Source organism: Bos mutus, chromosome 22 (genome assembly GCF_027580195.1).
Source record: "Bos mutus isolate GX-2022 chromosome 22, NWIPB_WYAK_1.1, whole genome shotgun sequence".
NCBI classification, from domain to species: domain Eukaryota; kingdom Metazoa; phylum Chordata; class Mammalia; order Artiodactyla; family Bovidae; genus Bos; species Bos mutus.
The window spans coordinates 53,314,147-53,335,170 of record NC_091638.1 but is presented as its reverse complement, the minus strand read 5'-3'; the positions used below and the strand labels follow the sequence as shown (position 1 = coordinate 53,335,170).

At 43.5% G+C, this 21,024-nt stretch overlaps 1 pseudogene; it reads right to left on the bottom strand.

Moving 5' to 3' along the window:
- Positions 1–3,323: 3,323 nt before the first annotated feature.
- On the bottom strand, positions 3,324–15,773 carry LOC102287732 (C-C chemokine receptor type 1-like; annotated as a pseudogene).
- Between the last annotated feature and the right edge of the window lie 5,251 nt (positions 15,774–21,024).

The window sequence follows — 21,024 nt, the reverse complement described above, 5'->3', positions numbered from 1 at the left end:
CACTTTGCTGTATAGCAGAAATTAACATAACATTGTAAATCAACTATACTTCAATAAAAGGTATGAAAACTGAAAAAAAAAATTTTCAATACTTGTACCCAGATTTTTAGAGCAGTGTTATTTACAACTGCCAAACATAGAAGAAACTGAGATGCCCTTCAGTGGGTGAATGAATAAACAGACTGTGATACATCCAGACAGTGAAATATTATTCAGCACTGAAAATAAACGAGCTATCCAGGCCATGAAAAGAAGCTTAAATACATATTACTAAGCGAAAGAAGCCAATCTGACAAGGGTACATATTGTATGATTCCAAAGCATGACCTTCTGAAAAAGGCAAAACTATGGAGACAGTAAAAAGATCAGCAGTTGCCAGGGATTAGGGAGAAAAAATGCAAAGGCAGAGCACCTTTTGAAGGGCAATTTTTAGGGTTATGAAAATGATACCATTGTGATGGACACATATTATTACTCATTTACCTAAATTCATTAGACTGTACAACACCAAAAGTATAGCCTATTATAAACTAGGGACTTTGGGTGATGATGAGTCACTGTAGTAGGTTCAACAGCTGTGACACTGTTTGGGGGATGATGATAATAGGGGAGGGTGAGGGTGTTTGGGGGCAGTGGGTGAACCGGAAGGGAACTCTGTCCTTTCTCCTGGGTTTTGCTGTGAACTTGCAACTGCTCTAAAAAATAAAGTCCATTAAAAAAATCTTATGAGGCCACAGGTAGCTTAAATAAAGTTGAAGTAACTTTGCCAGAGATCCCACAGTTGCACAGTGATGGAGCTGCCGGCAGAGCAGGCACGGACCCCCTGTCTCGCTCCAAGGCCTCATCAAACCAATACATTCTGCAGCTTCTACGGATCTGATCAGAAGCTACCTTTCTGTGTGACTTGCCTTTATTCCTTCTGCACATGAATCACCTGTGCAGACTGCAATCCATTTGGAGTGGGACCTGACAGCCTGCATTTCTAGGGAGCTCCCTGCTAACAGGGATGGAGCAGGTCCGGAGGGGACACTCTGAGTCACCAGGGCTTGTGTTCCATCCGCACCGACCTGCTGGTTGAGTCCTGCACACACCCCGAGTTTTATCATCACTGTCTTACTGATGCTACCTGCACCCAGAATGTCTTACTGCCGCATCTTTGCTTGTTGAAACTCATAATCTCCCTTAGATATACACATTAAAATCTACTCTGAAGATAAATCAGCACCTGACCCTCACCCACCCATGAGAGGCAGAAGTGATTTCTCCCTCTGACAGGCTTCCCTTGCCTTCGGCACCATTTCTTGCAGCGCTTGCTTCTCCTTATTAACTGGCGCCTCCCTCCTCACTGACCGTGCATGTGTTCACTTTTGCTATTTTGAAAGCACTTTCAGGAGAGGAACTCTATCTCTTTCATCTTTACAGGTTTCTTAACAGCAAGCAGGGCTTTGTACACGGAAAGGAACATGACCTTGCCTTGCCCCTTTCTTATTTCCCTGACACTGGCCCTCTCTTCTGTAAAATGGAATGTTTGGAGTGCAGTGAGGTTTAAATTAAATGTCATATGTTAAATGTCCACAGTAAGCCCCTGCCTGATAAATACTTATTGAATTGGATTTTCCTCTTTTATTATCTGAATAAGGAAAGGAGGTAGGCATGAAAGTGAGTTAATGACAGAGCCAGGCCTAGTACCAGGTAACTCAACCTTTATTCAAGTCATTCTTCCACTCTGTCAAGCTCTGGGGGACCTTATTTCAGTTATGTGAGTATCTCCCAGTCATTTATGTGACTAAAATTTATCAGTATTTACAGAAGAAACCTAGAATACTGTTTTCTGGCTCACATTTCTTGCACAAATCATTGGCTAAAATTCAGATAAGGCTTACAAATTAAAGGCATTGATGTATCCTTACATCTTGGTAAATGTTAAAGTAACATAATATATTGAATACCCATCTATAATGTAATGATATGTCTACTTAACTCAAAATAGCCGAATTCAAAATAGGAAATGGTTCCAGATTAAACATGATCATATAAGAGAAGATAAATGGTTATGATCAACCAGAGTGATTCTGCTCAACTGGGACACCTTGGCAAACTCTTGATTTCTCATTTCCTTCATCTGTAAAACGCAGATACTATTAATACCAATCCCCTTACTCGCATCTCATAGTTCATGAAATGAGCAAAAATTGCCAATTTATATAAATGCTATAAAATATAGCAAACTGTCCATGTGCAAAGCATCATTAGCAATAGCTTTGGGCATAATCCAGAGCTGGGGCTAAAGGCAATTTCTGTGAATATACAGAAGGTAGAAGTCTTGGGGAGGACCAATGACTAAGTATTTCGCCTACTATTATTATTTTTTAGATTTATGGTCTTTGCTCCAACTGCTCCAGGTATGAGACGTGGGACACGTGTGAGGAGGTCAGAGAGCAGATTGCTTCTGGAGCCACCTTCCCTGTTTTAGAATAAGAGAAGTTGGTTTATCTGATGTAGGCACATTGACTGGCAGTGCAGGCTTGCAAATTCCTTCAGTATTATATCTTCTAGACTGCATAGGGTACTGAGTTATTAAACTTTTTCTATGGAAGTAGCTGAAGATGACATGCAAACTGAGTTGTGTGGACTCAGGAAGATCTGCACAAAGGAAGATGTGCACAAAGAACTGCACATCCATATGTCTGTATAAAACAAACAGAATCTGGACTTCATTAAGGGACCTGAGGAATAAAGTATTTTCTAATAAATGTCTTTATAATCACAGTGGAAAGGAAGAACTAGGACACCAAAGGAAATGGGACTCCACCATAGTAATCTGTTGGTGGAAGCCTGGAGGAGTGGGAGAAGGAAGGAGTCCATGGCTGTGTCTGATGCCAGAGAGGTTGTGCCTTCTCTAAAGATGGGGAATGTAGAGGCTCTGGGAGGTGCCCTATTCTAGACTGCCAAGGAGGATGCCAAATCACCCAGGAGGATGGCTTTTTCTCTTAGCTTTTGGCGGATAATCCAGGAACAACCCAATGTGACTTTCAACTGAGACTCCAGACCTAACGACCTCTGTGCCCTGAAGGTCACAATGTCCACAGGAGGTGGGCTAGTGAGCTGCAGCAACTACGGGACAGGGCACTTGGGCTGTCTGACTTTTGCACCCAGATACTGCTAATGCATGAAATACTTCATCATCTCTCTGGTTGCCTCATCAAATGTTTGCTGTCATTGACTTATGATCGCAAGCACCTTTATTTTCTAAGGGAGGACAGAGAATAAATTTAATTGACTCAGGGGTGGTGAGGAGGACAGAAAAGGAGGCTGGAGGGTGATGTGGTCTTTCTTCCCTGTCTGGCTCCCTGAATTGCATCTGAGCCCCGATGTTGGAGGACTAAGCTGCTTTCATTACGGACTGTGAGATTCTTGCAGGTCTGAAGAATTGTAGGCTGTAGGCTCAGAACTGTCTGTGAGTTACCTGGCCCAGCGCTGGGACCTGGAGGGCTGGCATCCTCACAATAAAGCCCATTAGTGAAGGTTTCAACGATGCTAGCAAGAGGCTTCTCAGGCAGACTGAGTCGGGGCTGGCCGAGGCGGCGGCAGAAGTGCTGTGGTGACAGCATCTAACAGACTGACTTGTGGACACATGTGAGGACCCACTTGGGGACCCTTTGAAATAACTCAAGAATATATTCTTGACTGGGCAGAGGGGAAACTTTCAACCTCAATTCAATGTACTCTGGGCATACTCAAAAAAGAATCCACTGATTGCCCTGACTAGGACTTCCAAAACTATGTTGAAAAATAGTGGCAAAAGTGCAAACTTTGTTTTTGTTCCTGATTTTAGAAAAGAGTGTTTTCAGTTTTTCACCACTGAGAATGATGTTTGTGGTGAGTTTGTCATATATGACCTTTATTATGTTGAGGTAGGTTCCTTGTATGTCCATTTGCTGAAGAGTTTTTATCATAAATGGGTGTCAAATGTTGTCAAAAACTTTTTATGCATCTACAGAAGAGACTGGCTGGCTATACAGTCCATGAGGTTGCAAACAGTCAGACACAATAGAATGATTAACACCTTCACTTTTTTCATTGAGATTATCATATGATGTTTATTTTTCAATTTGTTACTATGGTGTATCACATTGACTGACTACATAGACTGAAGAATCCTTGCATCCCTGGGATAAACCCTACTTGATCATGGTGTATGATTCCTTTAATGTGTTGTTGGATTCTGTTTGTTAGTATTTTGTTGAGGATTTTTGCATCTATGTTCATCAGTGATATTGGCCTGTAATTTTCTTTTCTTGTTATATCTTTGTCTGGTGTTGGTATCAGGGTGATGGTGGCTTTGTAGAATGAGTTTGGGACTGTTCCTTCCTCTGAAATTTTTTGGAAGAGTTTGAGAAGGATAGGAGTGAGCTCGTCTCTAAACATTTGATAGAATTCACCTGTGAAGCCATCTGCCCCCTGGTTTTTGTTTTTGTGGGAGATTTTTGATCACAGTTTCAATTTCAGTGCCTGTGACTGGTCTGTTTCATAATTTCTTATTTCTTCCTGGCTCAGTCTTGGAAGGTTGTACTTTCCTAAGAATTTTCTAATTTCTTCCAGGTTTTCTATTTTATTGGCATATAGTTGTTCATAATCTCTTATGATCCTTTGTATTTCTGCATTGCCTGTTGCAATCTCTCCTTTTTGTTTTTAATCTTATTGACTTTTCTTCCTTTTATTCTTGATGACTCTGCCTAATGGTCTGTCAATTTTGTTTATCATCTCAAAGAACCAGCTTTGGCAGTCCTAGCCATGGCAATCAGAGAGGAAAAAGAAATAAAAGGAATCCAGATTTGAAAAGAAGAAGTAAAACTCTCACTGTTTGCAGATGACATACTATACATAGAACACCCATAAAGATACCATCAGAAAAGTATTAGAGCTAATCAATGAATTTAGTAAACCAACAGCATACAAAATCAATACACAGAAATACTTTGCATTCCTATACATTAACAACAAAACAATCAGAAAGAGAAATTAAGGAAACAATCCCATTCACCATTGCAACAAAAAGAATAAAATACCTGGGAATAAATCTACCTGAGGAGACAAAAGACCTGTATGCAGAAAACTGTAAGACACTGACGAAGGAACTCAGACAACACAAACAAAAGCAGCTAATATCATGTTCCTCAACGGGGAGAATCAATATCATGAAAAAGACTACTTTTCATAAAAACTCTACAGATTCAATGCAGTCCCTATCTAATTACCAGTGGCATTTTTCACAGAGCTAGAATAAAAAACTTTATAATTTGGATGGAAACACAAAAGTCCCTGAATAGCCAAAGCTATTAGTCAAAGCTAATCTTCAGAAAGAAAAAAGGAGCTGGAGGAATCAACCTTCCTGACTTCAGTCTATACTACAAAACTACAGTAGTCAAGACAGTATGGCACTGGCACGAAAAACAAAAAACACAGATCAATGGAACAAGACAGAAAGCCCAGAGATAAAACCGTGCACCTATGGGCACCTTATCTTTGACAAAGGAGGCAAGAATATGCAATGGAGAAAAGACAACCTCTTCAATAAGTATTTTGCTGGCAACACTGGATAGCTTCATGTAAGTAATGAAATTGGAACACCTCTTCACATCATACAGAAAAAGAAATAAAGGGAATCAAGATTTGAAAAGAAGAAGTAAAACTCTCACTGATTACAGATGAAATGGATCAAATACCTAAATTTAAGGCCAGAAACTATAAAACTCTTAGAGGAAAATACAGGCAGAATACTCATTGACATAAATTGCAGGAAGATCCTCTTTGACTTGCCTCCTAGAATAATGGAAATAAAAACAAAAATAAACAAATGGGACCTAATTAAACTCTTTTGAAAAGCAAAGGAAACTATAAACAAGATGAAAAGACAACCCTCAAAATCAAAGAAAATATGCAATTGAAGCAAATAACAAAGGATTAATCTCCAAAATATAAAAGTAGCACATGCAGGTCAAAGTCAGAAAAACAAACAATCCAATCAAAAAATGGGCAAATGATCTAAACACACATTTCTCCAAAGCCATACAGATGGCCAATAAACACATGAAAAGATGCTCAACATCACTCATTACTAGAGACATGCATATCAAAACTAGGGTTTCCCAGGTGGTACAGTGGTAAGAATTAGCCTGTCAATACAGGAGACACGAGACATAGGTTCCATCCCTGGGTCGGGAAGATCCCCTGAAGTAGGAAATGACAACCCATTCTGGTATTCTTGCCTGGGAAATCCCATGGACAGAGGAACCTGGCAGGCTACAATCCATGGTGTCGCAAAAGAGTCAGACATGATCTAGCGACTAAACAAGCACAACAACACATGATAATGCATATACATGGAATCTAGAAAAATGGTACTGATGAAGTTATTTTCAGGGGAGGAATACAGACCAGAACTGTGGACAGAGTGGAGGAAAGACAGGGTGGGACAAACTGAGAGAGTAGCGTTGAAACAGATAGACTACCATGTGTAAGAGAGATAGCTAGTGGGAAGCTGCTGTGTGAGCAGAGACCTCAACCCGCTGCTCTGTGTCAGTCTAAAAGGGTGAGATGGGGATAGGTGGGAGGAAGGTTCAAAAGGGAGGGGATGTATGTATACTTACAGGTGATTCACACTGCTGTACAGCAGAAATCAAGACAACATTGTAGAGCAATTATCCTCCAATTAAAAACAAATTTGAAAATGAATGCTTAGAGGGTAACTTCAAAAAATTAGATACACACAAATACATATAAAATAGATACACAAGTCCTACTGTACAGCACAGGGAACTCTATTCAATACCCTGTCATAATCTATAATGGAGAAGAATGTGAAAAAATATACATACGAATAACTGAATCTCCTTCTTGTGCACCTGAAACTAACACAATGCTGTAAATCCACTCTGCTTCAATAAGAAATAAAATGAATTGAAAAAATAGTCCACCTCAAAAAGAAACTTTGAAAAATAAAGAAATAAACTCTGGGGTGGAGCCCAGCTCTGCCCTTTGACCACTCTGTGGTGTCTGCCAAGTCCCTTCCTCTCCTCATCGATCACATGGGGTAACACCAGCATCCCCACCAACCTCGAGGGGTTGATATGGAGACTGCTGTCAAAAGGACAGGATGGACCGTGGGCAGTTGGCAACTGTACTGTGCTTTGCCCATGTGCTGACCGATCATCAGACCAACACCCCTGGTGTTCTACAACCCAGCCCTAGTCTTGAGGGATGATCAGTTCAGTTCAGTCGCTCAGTTGTGTCCGACTCTTTGCAAACCCATGAACCGCAGCACACTAGGCCTCCCTGTCCATCACCAACACCCGGAGTTTACCCAAACTCATGTTCATTGAGTTGCTGATGCCATCCAACCATCTCATCCTCTGTTGTCCCCTTCTCCTCCTGCCTTCAATCTTTCCCAGCATCAGGGTCTTTTCAAATGAGTCAGTTCTTCATATCAGGTGGCCGAAGTATTGGAGCTTCAGCTTCAGCATCAGTCCTTCCAATGAACACCCAGGAATGATCTCCTTTAGGATGGACTGGTTTGATCTCCTTACAGTCCAAGGGACTCTCAAGAGTCTTTCCCAACACCACAGTTCAAAGCATCAATTTTTTGGTATTCAGCTTTCTTTATGGTCCAGTTCTCACATCCATACATGACGGCTGCAAAAACCATAGCTTTGACTAGACAGACCTTTGTTAGCAAAGTAATGTCTCTGCCTTCTAATATGCTGTCTGGGTTGGTCATAGCTTTTCTTCCAAGGAGCAAGCATCTTTGAGGGATGATAACAGGTGTTATTTGAGAAAAGTTTTTTTCTACTTTAAAACTACATTGGCAGAGTGAAGGTTAATCATATTTAAACCTGTTCCTCACTGAGTATTTCTTAGAGACGGTAATGTCCTGTGAATCTCCATGAGTGTTTTCCACACAGTGTCTGAGAGGCCCTGAGGGCTCCCACACCACATCCTCTGCTGGAATGCTGTATTAGATAACACGATGATCCCTGAGTGGAGGACGAAGGTGTCAGACTTGGTGTCACCTCTGATGTTAATGCTTGGATCACAGCAGATTGGAAGGACAAATGAGTTCATTTAACCAATGAAGTGTTAATGTGGGGTTACAACCTGGAGGACAGAATGTTCCTGATACCAGAAAAACCCCAGGAGAAATCCCCGATGTGCATGATGAATCTGACCAAGATCTCCCAGAGTCACCAGTGCCCTTCCAGAGTCCACACAGGCCCCTGAAAGTCACATTTCTAACAAGAATCCTCTGTGAGCATGATTCTCAGAGATCAATTGGCGCATAGGAAAGGCCAACATTGTAATAACAGACACTAGAAGAATGTATTTTTAATACCACTTAACTGTAACTTAAATATCAATAATAGGGTACATTGTGAGTGTATTCTACCACAATAAAAATGGGGAGGGGGATGAAAAAAATAATACACATTAAAAACCTTAGAATAGGACTTCTGCCTTGGTCATTCAATTCTTCCCATTCATTTGTCCACTGACACTTAGGCTGTTTTCATACCTAGACTATTGTGAGTAATGCTGCAATAAACATGGGAGAACAAGACATTTCACTGAGATAATGACTTGATTTCGTTGAACTCCGGGAGTTGGTGATGGACAGGGAGGCCTGGCGTGATGCAATTCATGGGGTCGCAGAGAGTTGGACACGACTGAGCGACTGAACTGAACTGAACTGATACTACATACACAGAAGTGGAATTGCTAGGTCATACAGTAGCTCTATTTTTAATTTCTTAAGGAGCCTCCATACTGGTTTCCACAGTGACTGCACCCGTTTACATTCCCACCAACAGTGCACGAGGGTTCCCTTTTCCCTACATCCTCAAAACTCTTGAAATCTCTTGTTTATTTCAAAATAGACACTCTCACAGGTATGAGGCGATATCCTACTCTGGTTCTGACTTAACATTTCCAGGATGATCAGTGATGCTGAGCACTTACTCATATATTTCTGGGAAATCTGTATGTCTTCTTGGAAGGTAGGTATGTCTAGGTAGGTCATTTACCCAAAGTGAATTATGGTATCTTCCGGTGGAAGAACTCAGTGTTGGGCCCAAAACCAATGCTCTGAAATGATTTATTGCCTGGGAAAGTGATCCCCACATACTGCTACTTAAAAAAACAACAGTGAAGAATAACTACAGTCAAAGTTCATCTTATTTGTAAACATAAAACATGTACAGAAGAGAGAAAACTAAAAGAAAATATTAACCCATCAAAGAATGTACGGTGCTGCCTCTGGGTAAGGGATTATGAATAATTTTGAAGTTTTTTTTTCTCCTTTTGTGATTTTAAGCTTTTCTGGAAACAATTTTTATAACTGGGAAAATCACTTTTAGAGAAATGTACATCTAAGGGGAAAAGGAAGAAAGGCATGATGGACAAGAGGTCCTATCTTAATTCAGGTGAGAGCTCAGATGTTAAGGACCTTTAGGGTAAATGCATTTCTTTGAGTTAAGTGGTCCTCGACTTCCTACACTGACAGAGTCCCCACCCCTCCTGGTAGATGTTGCCCTCCCTGCCAGCCTCAAACCCTGCACACCAGGTCACTGTCCTGCTGATCAGCCCAAGGTGGCAGCCAGAACTCTGATCCATACAGCTACAAGGTCTGGATGGAGGTCCAGAGGAAGAAAAATCAACCCTGTCTCCTTTTGCCTGGTAATGATTTCTGCAGTGAAGCTGTCAGAAATTACTGCTGCATCCCTCAACTGACAGGGAAGGGAGACTCTGAAAACTATTCAGAAGACAGGAATGGTAAAAGGAAGTGATGACTACTTCCGTTCCACGGCAATTTCAAGAAGTACAGCAGTTTATACATTTTGTCTGTGTCTAGCCCGCTGCCTGTATTTGTTGATTTTAGTGACTATAAACATTCCATCCAAGGGCTTTCTTAGCTTCACTGCCAAAAGCAGTTCCCCAATCCTACTTCCTATTAGGTGTCAAGTTCTTCCATCAGGAGTTCTAGATTTCTCAGGGTTTCCAGGAGCCTAAATGCTGCCCTAGGAGTGGGGGTAGGGAGGTGAGAGGTGGCTGCCGGCTCCTGCTTGGCTTCTCTGCTCGGAGTGGAGGCAGCTATGGAAATCTCTATCTCCAAGATCACTGGTCTTGGGGGTGAGGGTAGCAGATGCTCAGTGACTGGTTTACAAATGCTACTGTTCAACAATCTGAACTTCTCTTTGGTACCAAGCCTTTCTCTGTCATCCTTTGACCCAGTCTTCTGGGATGTCCCACTTCATTTATTCATTTCCACCATCTCATCTATACATCTCATTTTCCACCAAAGAGAAGTTCATTGAGAAAAATCCAACCTTAATGGTGATTTTGTCTAGAACACCTTGGAGCTCCCTCAACCCCATGTGGCTACAATTCCAGGTCAGGTGTCAGAATCTGGCTGGGAGACCCAAGCTGCCTCCTCCCCAGTCAGCATGTTAGCAGCTTATGGTTTCTTTGTCCTTGATGGACCTGAGGGGCCTGAGTCTGTACACAGAACAGCGTTCTTTCTTGCCTGTGTAATGGACATGGAGTTGACCCTCTCCTGCCTCCTCGTAGAGGAAGCAGGGACACTTAGTCAGCTGATAGAGCAAGTACCATAGAACCCTGCGGTACCTCCTGCAGAAAAGGACAGAGACTATGGGGTTCATGCAGCAGTGTGCATAGGCAATTGCCTCTGTCACCAATGGCCAAGTCCAGCTGGCTGCAGTGCTCACACAGGGAATCTTGGAAAGCAGAAACACAGTCAGATTGCAGGGCATCCAAAAGAGAAAGAAGGTGATCATGATGACAAAAATCAGACGTATTATGTTGGCCTTCTTATTCCAAGTTCTGAGCATAATCTTTATAATCTTTATATGTCCATAGCAGACAGTCATGACCAACAGAGGCAATATCAGCCCCAAGATGTTCAGTTTCAGAGCCAGGAACTGCTTCCACTTTCTTCCATGGCTTTCAGGAGGAAAATGAAGACTGCAGGTGTAGTGGGTGAGCCACCACTGGGTCTTGGAAAAGTACAAGCCGGGGACAGAAGCCAAGATGGCCAGGACCCAGACGACAATGCTGGTGACAGTACCAGAGGTAATGTTCCAACACTGACGTTTAAACTGGGGGTGGACGTTAGTCAGGTACCTGTCGATGGTCAGCAGGATGATGAAGAAGATCTCGCTGTACAAGCCCAAGAAAAAGAACCCAAAGAGCAACTTACACATGGCATCTCCGAAAATCCAGTCATCCTTCACCTTGTAGTCGATCCAGAAGGGCAGCGTGAAGAGAAAGATAAGGTCAGAAATGGCCAGGTTGAGGAGGCAGATGTTGATTATATTTTTTATCCTTTTGTATAGCACCAGGACCACCAGGATGTTGCCGACCAGGCCAATGACAAACACCACCGAGTACAAGGGGGGCAGCAGCTGGGCCCCAAAAGCCCTCTCCTGTGCCTTCTGGCATGGGGTCATGTCCCCATAGTCGTATTCTGTGGTCATGCCATAGTCCTTTGCGGTGGTTGAAGTTTCCATCCTGGCTTCTCCCACGGGTCAAGGGAAATGTTTCCGTATGTATTTGCCGTTAGAGGCAGTGGGCTCTGGACAACAAAAACAAGGCAGTGAGTACACGTCCTTAACCCCTGGACAGCTGCTTACTAGTGCCTACTGTGTACCATGCCCTGTGGAGCCAGGGAGACCCAGGTCCTCTGCCCTCATGCAGCCTGTAGTCTACCACACTAACAAACAGGGCATGCACACATCGCTAACCCAAGTGCTCTGGCAGTGAGTGCCCTGAAGGAGATGTCCAGAGGATGGAGAGCACAGACAGGGGAGGACAAGGGAGGCCTCACGCGTGTTCATGACCAAGGCTTCCCGAGGGCTTCCCACGGACTCGGCGTTGGGCTCAGTGATAAACAGCCCTTGAGGGGGCACCATGGTCATTCCCCATTTTAGAGGTGAAGGCACATAAGATGGGAGCAGTCAGGACACAAAGCTGCTGAGAACAAGAGCTGGAGCTCAAACCCTGGTGCGTGCCACTCTCAGGCCCATTCCTGAAACCCCTGGCTTTCCTGCCTCCAATCAGGGCAGTAACTCTGAACTGTCGGGTCCCCAGAGGAGGCTGGGAAGGAAATCAGTCCTGCCTGAGAGTCCAAAATCTTTGTTTTTAGATTTCAAACATTTTATTTTCTTTCAGGGCACACCTAATAGCATTGTATTACAGGAATCAAACAGTATAACAACAAAAAGTTTTTTCTTAAGGATCACTTACATTCCTCATTCAAAACAATTCCTCCTAGTACTCAATATGAACTACAAGTTTACCCTAACTATTTTGCTCATCAGGATTGGAGAATTTCTACGGTGCTACACTAGATGAGGCTGTTACCACCTAGGCAAGAAAAAAAAAAAATGTGTCATTTGCAACACATGAATTGGTGTCATAGCTGTAAGTTTTAAAGAATCTTTTAGATAAACCTTATTTTATAGAAAAAGTTAAATAGAAACACTAATGTTGGAGTTAAACTACCCGTATCTTGAACTGCATCAGATGCAAGGTATCTTTCTTGCTTTTGAGGTGAAAAAGAATCTCAGTTAGAAGGGATACAGTGCCCTCTGGGCACAGGACAATGTGCATTTGCCTGTCACCAAGCCTGGGGGACACTACTGTCATTAGGTAGGAAGGGCCAAGGATGACCTGCAATGTAAAATTCACCAAAGACCAACAGTGCCGTGGTGCTGAAACACTGGGTGGCCGACCTGCCCCACCAGCCGGGCCCATGTTACACAGTCCTCTGCAGTCACCCAGGTGACTCTGTAGACCTTTCATGACAGCTGTGAGGAGGAGTCAAAGGGAAGCACAGACTGGGAGGAGTGGGGTGACCTGGTAAGGAGAAGAGGGGGCTCCAAGGAAAGAAAGGCTCAAAACAGCCTCAAGATAGGAAGTGTCACACAGTGACCAGACAGAGGCTGGAATTCTCCTAAAATAAATTATAGGAGATTTGTAACGAGGGTTGCCAGAAAGCAAAAACAAACAAAAAACCATTAGATAGCCTGCCTTTGCAGAAAATCCCCAGCCCCTGCTTTTCAGCTCTCCTTTCCATCCTTTCCAATCACTTATTGAAGACTCCTCCCCAAAAGAGCACAAGCTTTTGTATAACCTACCAGCTCTGTGACCTCGGATAAATAACCTACCGCCCTGAGCCTCATTCCTCACCTATAACGTGGAAAAGTACCCTTACCTTCCAAGGCTGATGTATGGGAATGTCTGAGCCTTCCCCCTGGATATTATCAGGTCCTCAGTAAATACGAGGGGACTTCCTTCCCTGCAGGTGCCCTGCTCTGAGGCCCAGCACCACCAGGAATATCCCAGATTTCAATCTATTCTTGCCAATGTACCCCTCTCCCTACAGGTCTGTCTGTAGTTAATCTGGAAAATGAATTCTGCTTGAGAGTGATGGACATTGACAGTCCTTTCCATCTGCACTGCACTGTGAACTTTCCAAAATGCTGCCATCAATCTAACTGATTCGACCTAAACATCGATCAGTAAAGTGAGTGGTACCTACATCATAATTCCTATCTAAAATCTTGAGAGTCCAGTGCTCCTCCTTCCACAGAGCTTAATGAATGCTTCCTGCTCACAAAATTCACATTTCTGCAGTGGCATTCGGAGATTAAGGCATAGGGCGGGTGAGGTGCTGCTGGGCCCCCAGGCTGGGGGGCGGTCATTTCCCACCCAATCCATCCTTAGGGCTCTCTCCTCCATCTCTGAACTTGCATACAGCTAGTCAAGCCTCTTTCTGGAGAAACCCAGGCTGCCACTCACTAAACAAGCTGTGCTGGCAATTTCTGATTTCTGCTGCCCCTGCCAGTGCCGACAACTTCACGTGGCAGTCAGCACTTCTGGGTGGGCTCTCAGGCTTACTGTGTTAGCAGGGGCAGCACTGACAGCAAGGGGTGCGAGGCTGAGCCCGTGAGCCCAGTTTCTGGGGAATGTTGGCAAAGGTGGAGGCAAACTGCGTCAGCACTGTCAGGGGCCATCTGAACAGAGTCACTTCACACCCACTCCCACCTTCAAGCCAGTTCACTATTCCCCACTTGCTGGGCACCAAAAACAGCTCCTGGGCATGTTGTCCCTAAAGGGAGATGGCCTGGAGTGAGGCCCTGGAGGCGAGACCCAAGGAGCATGTTGCCATGTCACGTGCCAGTCCGTCTGCAGCCTGCTACTAACGTCTGCCCCAGGCCGTTGCCCCAGTGGTCCAGCGCCAGCACCCTTTATCCTGGGAGTTGGTGAAGCCTCTGGACAGACAAAGGGCCGTCTGTGGTGGTGGAAGATGCCCAGGCCTGGTGGGGTGCAGGAGCTGGCTTCTACTGGTTCATAAGAGCCAGTCATGTGCAGCTGTTCTGCATCCAGCATGCTGGTGACTCAAAGTCAACCAGAATGGGAATATTTACACATGGGAATTGGCCATCACTAGGAATCAGGGCACGTTTCTCAGGAGACTTAGCTGATAAACACTTACCAGTGCATCCATGCCCTTCAGTCTGAATAGCCTAGAGTTGTCCTAGAGCCAGAATGGGGACTTAAGGGTCAGTGAGGGGCACAGAGCCTGGTGGTTGGCTGTGCAAACTTCAGGGGATTTCTAATCCTGAAAGTCTAGGACCCTCCAGACCTACTGGAGGAAAGGCTGAAGTAGATGCCTCCAAGTAGCCCCCATGTTCCTGCACCTTCAGAATGAAACTCTGACCTTCCTATTCTTTAGAACAGAATAGATGTTCCCCTAGGAGGTCACGTGGACGGCTGCGTGCCTTCCGGCAGGTGAGATCCTACCTCCTCCTAAAACAGCACACAGTCCTAATTCTGAGGATCCTTGTGTCTAGTCCTCTTCAGAAAGTATCTCAGTATTAAATCATCTTTGCCTCTGCAATTGTTTCTCTGATTAATCTTACCCTTTTTGCTAAAATTGCTTCTTACGGCACATTTGGGCTTTGTTTCCATAGAGAAATTTGACTGTTGTTAGTGTCTTGAATAACTGTCTGCAGAAAGTACCTTAATACTGGGATGACTTTCTTAATCACTCACCAGAAACCATTGTAAAAGAAAGTATCCTGTTTTTAGCAGAAAGATAATCTCCCCCAAAACAAAAAGAACACCTTAGGTTATGTCGGAGCAGCCAGTTGTTTAAATCCATGCATCCTCAGTATTGCTATGCAATTCATTGCCCTTCAGAAACATCGCTGGGTCCTTAGGCATCTGACTGGCCCTTGAAGAATTCTCCACTTCTGACAAGACAGACAGGTAAACAAGTCATGTCCTGCAATAGGAGGACTACAGTCCACACTGTCCACATGCCAACAACAAGACCCTCACCAGTAACTAACACAGAAAAGACAAGTGTCACTTACTCTGGTTTCAGAGGACTGTGTCCAGGAGGTGTGTGTCTGAAGGACATTCCTCTCTTCTCCTATCTCGACCACCCTGGACTTCCAGATCAAGGAATTAATATCAGGAAGCAGAAAAGTAGCATCTGGGACTTTGGAACTCCTCTGCCAGCACTTCTGGTAAATTGCCAGGCTTGCACACCAAGGCCACTAGACCTGGTCCCTTTGGAGAACCTTTCATTCCCGTCTGGGGATTTTCTACTAAAAACATCCCATTTGTGAGGTGCTGCTTTGACCAAGGCCACCACCAGCTTAGGGGGACTTGGACGTCCGTCTGAGCCTAGGGCTCTTTGTTTTTTTGTGTGTATGCGGCTTCCGTTTGTCTGGTGAGGATTTTGGTTTTGCTTTCAGTTCTGCGTACAAGGCTGTTTTATGCCATGCATTGTGGCCATTGCTTCCTCTTCCACATCTGACACTCCCCCAGGGAAGACTGGCACACTGGTCGACCTATAGCTATGAATCTACTGCTTAGAAGAATGAGATCCCACTGTAATTCTGTTTGACCAATGCACACTCTTTAAAGTAATGAGAGGTGGCCTAAATTAGTATACTATTCTTCAGCTAGAATTGTTTTGTCACAGGAACGGACAGGCTGGGAACACTCTCCACTCCATCTGTGCCAGGCACTCTGGTCTCACTCCCGTGGGGGAACTGAGTCACTCTGAACCCCCATAGAGCATCTCTGGGTTTGTTTTCTTTCAATAGCTGAGCCAATCTGTTTGGAAGCCTTTCTTGATCTGGAAGTTTTAAACAGTACCTCCTCTGATTTTCTGTCTGTGTGGACAGAGCTTATCTGTCCTTTGTATTTTTCTATGTATTGTTTCGGGATGAACCACTCTGGCATTTTGTATGATGGGAAATTCTACTCGCTCATTGCAAGCCACTTTGGGAGTGGAAATGGAATCTTTGAGCTATACCTTGTCTGATCTTTTGTTTGTGGGACCATATTTGTTTTGTGCATGAATGTGCAACAGCATTTGCACTGACTGGCTGAGACAAATAATAAGGCTCACGTGTGACAACACAAGCTAGGCTTCAATAGTATGTGAACAGAGAACTTCCAGATGTTCAAGCTGGATTTAGAAAAGGCAGAGGAACCAGAGATCAAATTGCCAACATCCATTGGATCACAGAAAAAGCAAGAGAATTCCAGAAAAACATTTACTTCTGCTTCATTGATTACACCAAAGCCTTTGACTGTGTGGATCACAACAAACTGTGGAAAATTCTTAGAGATGGGAATACCACACGGCCTTATCCACCTCATAAGAAATCTGTATTCAGGTCAAGAAGCAAGAGTTAGAACTGGACATGGAAAAACAGACCGATTCCAAGTTGGGAAAGGAGTATGTCAAGGCTCCATATTGTCACCCTGCTTATTTAACTTATATGCAGAGTACATTATGCGAAATGCCGGGTTAGAAGAAGCACAAGCTGGAATCAAGATTGCCGGGAGAAATATCAATAACCTCAGATATGCAGATGACACCACCCTTATGGCAGAAAGCAAAGAAGAACTAAACAGCCTCTTGATGAAAGTGAAAGTGGAGAGTGAAAAGGCTGGCTTAAAACTCAACATTGAAAAAGCTAAGATCATGGCATCTGGTCCCATCACTTCATGACAAATCAATGGGGAAACAATGGAAACAGTGACAGATTTATTTTGGGGGGCTCCAAAATCACTGCAGATGGTGACTTTATCCGTGAAATCAAAAGACACTTGCTCCTTGGAAGACAAGCTATGACCAACCTAGACGGCATATTCAAAAGCAGAGACATTACTTTGCCACCAAATGTCTGTCTAGTCAAAGCTACAGTTTTTCCAGTAGTCATGTATGGATGTGAGTGCTGGACCATAAAGATGGCTGAGCAACAAAGAATTGATTCTTTTGAACTGTGGTATTGGAAAAGACTCTTGAGAGTCCCTTGGACTGCAAGATCAAACCAGTCAATCTTAAAGGAAATTAACCCTGAATATTCATTGGAAGGACGATGCTAAGGCTAAAGCTCCAGTAGTTTGGCCACCTGATGCAAAGACCTGACTCATTGGATAAGATCCTAATGCTGGGCAGGACTGAAGGCTGGAGGAGAAGGGGATAAAAGAGGATGAGATCGCTAGATGGTATCACCAACTCAATGGACATGGGTTTGAACAGGCTTGGGAATTGGTGATGGAGAGGGAAGCCTGGCATGCTGCAGTCCATGGGGTCGCAAACAGCTGGACACGACTGAGCGACTGAACTCACTGTGACAATACCAGGGTACCATTCCCTATTATGTTGGGCTTTGCCTGTGGTAGAACGTTGGTTGGAATTTTCCCTCTTGTTAAGGGTGACCAGAGCTCCATTCCAAGCTGTAAATGCCCCTTGCCTTCCAGGGTATTTTTACTAAACTGGGACGTCTTCAGCTATGTCTCCAGGAAAAGGATTTGCTATTTCTTTCTGCCTGTGCCCTAGCCCTCTGGAACATTTATCTACTCCAGCTATAGATCCTGAGACTGAAGGAAAAAGTGGGGAAAGAAGGCTTTCTTAAACTCAAGCAGAAAAACTGTGAGGTTTCTGGCTCAGTCTTTATGTACCACTTAACTTGTATATAATCTATATTTAATTGGCTTAAAAGTAAACTCTTACAAATTAAATCCAAATGTCTAAAAAACTGACCAAGATCAATTTTAGAACCATATGATCTGGTAAATATTCAGTATTGACTTGCTATCTGCTATTTAAGGTGGATTAGGCTTGCTGCTTTGACTAAAACAGTCTTTAGGGTCAGCAGTTTTAAGTAATGCAAGTGAGATAAGAGCTTCTGGGTAAACTCTTTAGGAAAAATTGTTTTAGAAATGTGTACTTAAGAATGATCTCCCCAGGTATTTGGTAGCTTAGAAATTTTGAGTTAAGTTAAATGACAAGTTTATCAAATAGCTAGGTTATTTCTAAACAAAATAAGATACTGAAACATTACTGAATACTGCCTTCCTTGGGCAGAGAGAGACTCATAGGTATTTAGGAAACTAAAGATACTGGTGGCACCCTGAGATATAATAAAGTACATGCCTTTAGAGTTTTGCATGATCAAGGTTTTCTAAAACAGGATTAAACATAGTTGGGTAAATGGATTTAAGTATTGCCTGGCAGTTTCCACAAGCTGTTTTGGGTTTCCCAGGTGACTCAGTGTAAAGAGTCCACCTATAAAGACTGAGATGAGTGAGAGTTATGGCTTTGATTCCTGGGTGGGGAAGGTCACCTGGAGGAGGAAAGGGCAACTAGCTCCAGAGCTGCTGCTTGAGAAATCCCATGGACAGAGGAGCCTTGAGGGTTACAGTTCACGGATCGAAAGGAGTTGGACACAACTTATCCTTGAGCACTGAGCCCAGGTGAAAACTTTTGACCTCCAGGTAACTTGAAGATATTTCAGAGGACCCCTGAGTCATCTCAGAGAGAAATATTTAACTAGGATTACTTGCTATTATTAATTACAATCAGTTAAATTTAATCCCAATATTTGACCAAGTTTCTTTACCAGATTACATCGCAATCAGATGTATACCTATGCATCCTCCTCTTTTTTAAACTCTTTCCGTCATTTATAAACAGTTATTGCATTCATCTTCAAGAAGCTTTATGAGACGGACCACCTTTGACAAACACAGGCTTCTGATAATTTTCATGTCACACTGTAACAGTAGGGAAAGGGGCAGGGCACAACTTTTGAAAGAATGACATAGCCAAGGACACAACACAAACCAGTTAGAATCAAATGGGACCAAGATGGCAGACAAGACTAGAATTTGATCCTCAATCTGTAAGTGAAAGGACACACCCAGAGGTGCCCTGACAGTTCAAGGCACTGTGAAAAGACCAAGACGGGGGCGGGATCCTGGAAATCTCCACCCCTTCCCAAAAGGAGTTGGAATAATCCTCCCACTCATTAGCATATGAAATTACCCAGCCTACAAAAACTAACCATGCCAAATTTCAGGGCTACACTTGCCCTCTGTGATGGCCCACACTCTGTCTGTGGAGTGTGATTCTGTCTGAATCTGAATAAATCTACTTCTTACCTATAACTTTGGAGAAGGCAATGGCACCCCACTCCAGTACTCTTGCCTGGAAAATCCCATGGATAGAGGAGCCTGGTGGGCTGCAGTCCATGGGGTCGCAAAGAGTTGGACACAACTGAGCGACTTCACTTTCACTTTTCACTTTCCTACATTGGAGAAGGAAATGGCAACCCACTCCAGTGTTCTTGCCTGGAGAATCCCAGGGACGAGGGAGCCTGGTGGGCTGCCGTCTATGGGGTCGCACAGAGTCGGACACGACTGAAGTGATTTAGCAGCAACCTATAACTTTGTCTCTCACTGAATTCTTTCTGTGGTGAGACATCAAGAACCTGAACTTTATTAGATCCTGAAACCAGGTACCATGGGTTTTGGCTGGGTTTGAGTCCCAGCCAGGTGGGTTCAAGTCCCAAGCAGGAAGCCTTCCAGACCAGAGGTTCTTTTTTTTTTTTTTTCAATTTTATTTTTAAACTTTACAATATTGTATTAGTTTTGCCAAATATTGAAATGAATCCGCCACAGGTATACCTGTGTTCCCCATCCTGAACCCTCCTCCCTCCTCCCTCTCCATACCCTCCCTCTGGGTCGTCCCAGTGCACCAGCCCCAAGCATCCAGTATCGTGCATCGAACCTGGACTGGCGACTCGTTTCATTCATGATATTATATATGTTTCACTGCTATTCTCCCAAATCTCCCCACCCTCTCCCTCTCCCACAGAGTCCATAAGACTGATCTATACATCAGTGTCTCTTTTGCTGTCTCGTACACAGGGTTATTGTTACCATCTTTCTAAATCCCATATATATGCGTTAGTATACTGTATTGGTGTTTTTCTTTCTGGCTTACTTCACTCTGTATAATAGGTTCCAGTTTCATCCATCTCATTAGAACTGATTCAAATGTATTCTTTTTAATGGCTGAGTAATACTCCATTGTGTATATGTACCACAGCTTTCTTATCCATTCATCCGCTGATAGGCATCTAGGTTGCTTCCATGTCCTGGCTATTATAAACAGTGCTGCGATGAACATTGGGGTACACGTGTCTCTTTCCCTTCTGGTTTCCTCAGTGTGTATGCCCAGCAGTGGGATTGCTGGATCATAAGGTAGTTCTATTTCCAGTTTTTTAAGGAATCTCCACACTGTTCTCCATAGTGGCTGTACTAGTTTGCATTCCCACCAACAGTGTAAGAGAGTTCCCTTTTCTCCACACCCTCTTCAGCATTTATTCCTTGTAGACTTATGGATCGCAGCCATTCTGACTGGCGTGAAATGGTACCTCATAGTGGTTTTGATTTGCATTTCTCTGATAATGAGTGATGTTGAGCATCTTTTCATGTGTTTGTTAGCCATCTGTATGTCTTCTTTGGAGAAATGTCTATTTACTTCTTTGGCCCATTTTTTGATTGGGTCATTTATTTTTCTGGAGTTGAGCTGTAGGAGTTGCTTGTATATTTTTGAGATTAGTTGTTTGTCCG